Raw genomic sequence first — 3,706 nt, 5'->3', positions numbered from 1 at the left:
TAAAAACTAGTAGTAAATATAAGTAATAATTATTATTTTATATTAAATTAATAACTAATAAATATAATCTTAATTAAAATTTAAAATTGTGAATTGTATTCATAATGATAAAGAGTTGAATATTTTTAGTTTGTCTCAACCCTAAAATGAGTATAAATAATTTAATTAAAAATATTTAATTAATTTAATTATTTTAAATAATTAATTTAATTAGGTGTTTTTGTTATTGATTTATATATTATGAATGCAATTAGATGTATGAATAAAACACTAAAAATAAAGAAGAAAAAGAGAGAAAAGAAAAAAGAAGAAACATAAACTAAGAAGGAAAGAGAACGAAGAAAGGAAAATAAAATACTAAAAAGAAAGAAGAAAATGAAGAAAAAAGAAAGAAGAATAAAAAAAGAAATAAGAAAGGAAGAAAAAAAATCACAATTTGGTTCTATTTAATTGAAATATCCAAAAATATTCTTTATAACAAAAAAATCACATATTTGGTACCTAGGGTTATTTTTGTCATGAAATATCAAAAATGATATAAATATTAGGTACCATTTATGTGCGAAAGTAAAAGATCAGGTACAATTTATGTAGTTCACTCTTATTTTTATTGTAGCTACAACTATTTCTATGCTTTGCCACATTTGCCACATAGCGAAATTAAGGTTTTCTTTTTGGTACTGACTTTACAAATATTTTACTAACTATTATGAAAGTGTGAAGATTTTAATAAAATATTCGATATATTTAACTCTTGATGTTTTATCAATAAATTATGTAATATAATACTATGTAAATTGGCTTATAAAATGTTAAAAATATTAAAGTGAATTGAAAATTCAACATCTTATATTTAACGCGTCAGGGAAAGTTGTAGTATTATTTAATTAATAGTTTGTAGTTTAATTATATTTATGTGTGGATTTTTGCTTATATTTATGTGCATTGTTTATAGTTTATTATGTGATTTCTTAGACACCATTTTGCTGCGGAGTCTCAAGTGGTGCAGTTCGTACAATGCGGGTCGGGTCTGGAGTTTCAGTCTCAATCGGTGCAATTCGAATAAATATTTTGACAATGTTAAAGATAGTTAAGTGTATAGAAAATTCAATATTCGTATAAATATTTTGACAATGTTAAAGACATTTGTATGTTATAATCAATGCTTAAGTTAGATTCCATTATTAATAATCCGTATTTTGCATTTATGTGTGAATTTTTTGCTTACATTTGTTTGCATGGTCTGTAATTTCTTAAAAAAACAATAACAAAATTGGCATATCTCTTTATTAACATGCTCACTAAATTAATTTTCTTGCATATTAATTATTCCATAAATTGAACTACGTAGTATTTATATATTCTACACAGGAATATTTAATATGGTCAAGAAATTAATTATTTAATTATCTAGTATTTTTTTTTATAACTTTATATTTTATTTTAACTATTACTATTTCAGTGCATAATTAACTCATACGTACATTGCACATGTATCGCACAAAGAAAATTTAGTTCTTATTAAATAAAAGCTTCAGTTTTTAGAATAGTACATTGTAAATAAAAACTAATTAGATATTTTATAAATGTAAAATATTACTTACGATGCATAAAAAATTCAGGTATTCAACATTCTCATATTTAGTGTGTCAACGAAGGTTGGATCCCTTTATTGTTCATAGTAATCCGTAGTTTGTATTTATGCGTGGATTTTCCACTTATATTTATGGCATTGTTAGTAATTTTTCAAAAAAACAACAATCTAAAATTGCATAATCCCTTTATTAGTAATCGTATATGACTTCCTATGCATCATTATTTTTCATTTTTCTTCATGACCATCTTCTTATCCCTTGCTCAAGTCAAAACATAATTTTTTTTTATTTATGTGTTTATATAATAGAGTGAACTACAAAACTAGCCCATATGTAAGACTGATCGAACGCAGGAGGTATAATAGAGTCAATGACGGATCCAGAAAGCAAAACTCGTAGGGTCGGATATGAATAAGAATTAACGATATATTATACTTAGTATATATATATGTATAATTAAAATATTTATCTGTAAAAATAAAATATTAAATAACTAGTATTTTTTTTTTAAATATTACTACCAAATAGCACTATTGTTTATTACTCCCTCCGTCCCCTATTAGGAGTCACTCTTTGACCGAGCACGGGTTTTAAGAAATGTAAAGAAAAGTTGGTTGAAAAAGTTAATGGAATGTGAGACCCATTTTTTATATTGGTTTTATAATAAAATGTGAGTGAATTGAGTTAGTGAAATGCGGAACCTATTTACTATTTATGGTAAAAATGAAGTGTGACTCTTAATTGGAGACGTACCGAAATGAAAAAGTGTGACTCTTAATGGGGGACGTAGGAAGTACAAAATAGTCGATAAGTACAATATCTATATCTTAAAGTATAAGGAACATAACACACAAACAAATTTTTACATTTTTTATTTTTCAAAATATTTGTATCTATTATTATTAGTTGTATTTAAACTATAAATAAAATCAAAAGCAAATTACAGATAAAATTAATTAACAATAGTATCAAATAAAAGTTATTTTTATAATGTATACCGATTTTAGTGGTACCTAAACACGCATATTAAATGAAGTATTAAAAAATTTAAAATATAAAAATAACTAGGATTTAAAAATAAAATTTATTTGATCCACTTTACAAAATAAAGGTGTCTCTCTTCTTCTCCAAGAACCACTTCTACAGTTCCACAGTTCCACGCCGTTCTTTTCCTAATTCTTTCTCCAAAACAAACTTTGTAGTTGCAAAATTCAAACTTTGTCACGTTATTCTTTCACCGTGTTTGTAGTAATATTATTCTCCATCTCTCTGTTTCTCTAATTATCCAAAAAAAATTTCATTTTTTAATTCTCTTTCGAGCTGGAGCTGCCGTGAGGTCGAAAGAGAAGCTACCGTGGGACGGTGAACTGACAAAATGAAATTTCTCAGCGTCACCATGGACCGATGGTGGGGTCGGCCAACCCCGCTCGGCCCCACCTCCGTCCGTCATTGAATAGAGTGAACTACAAAACTATCCCCTACATATTACTGATCGAACGCAAGAGGTACATATAACTTTAATATTCTGTGTGAGCTTTTGTTGGATCCTTTTGTCCGTTCTTGTTAATCTAGGTAGGTGTTTTGGCTCTATAGTCATTCTAAATGTGGTTTGAGCCTTTATTTTATCAAAAAAAAACGTAAACACTTTTTAAATATTTAATAATGTTAAAAATATTAAAATGTATAGAAACTTTAATGTTTTTATCTTAAATGAGTCAACGAAAGTTGGATCCCTTTATTGGTAATCTGTGGTTTGCATTAACAAAAAGTACTAGCACATTACTCCTATAATCTAAAATTGGCATAATCTCACACGAAATTAGTTTTCTTGCATATTAATTAATTCCATAAAATTGAACCAGGTAGTATTTGTATATTCTGCATAGGAATATTTAACTTGTTCAAGAAACTAATTATTTTATTATCTATTTTTTTAAAAAAAATTAACTTTGTTTTTATTTTAACTATTACTATTTCAGTGCATTATTAACTCGTACATTGCACATACATCGCACGAAGAAAATTTAGTTCTTAATAAAGTAAAAGGTTCATTTTTTAATAGTCTATTGTAAATAAAAACTTTTTAGATGTTTTAAAAATGTTAAATACTA

This window comes from Salvia hispanica, chromosome 3 (genome assembly GCF_029641045.1).
Source record: "Salvia hispanica isolate PSC_SH4W2 chromosome 3, Shi_PSC_v1, whole genome shotgun sequence".
Taxonomy (NCBI): domain Eukaryota; kingdom Viridiplantae; phylum Streptophyta; class Magnoliopsida; order Lamiales; family Lamiaceae; genus Salvia; species Salvia hispanica.
This window is presented reverse-complemented; position numbering follows the sequence as displayed.